Genomic DNA, 325 nt, shown 5'->3' on the forward strand with positions numbered 1-325 from the left:
AAATATTTTTAACTATGCAGTTAATTTACTGCACCTCTAAAATTTTGGAAAAATCAAGTAGCTTGAAAAACGAATAATTTATACTTAACCTTAATGTTTATTCAAAGCAAGCAGCTTGAAAATTGAGTCATTTGTACTTAACAATAATGTTTATCAAACGTCACTGACACAAAATGGCCAACACGTGATAACGTCCATCTCGGTTGACTATAGCGCGCATGACACATCTAGCGCTATCTATGGCACTTTAACGCCCCCTTGTAGCCTCTCTCTTATTTATATCCCGCCCTCCCTCGTGCGTAACATCCGGCTTGGAGGAAAGGGA

This window comes from Corythoichthys intestinalis, chromosome 15 (genome assembly GCF_030265065.1).
Source record: "Corythoichthys intestinalis isolate RoL2023-P3 chromosome 15, ASM3026506v1, whole genome shotgun sequence".
Classification (NCBI taxonomy): Eukaryota; Metazoa; Chordata; class Actinopteri; order Syngnathiformes; family Syngnathidae; genus Corythoichthys; species Corythoichthys intestinalis.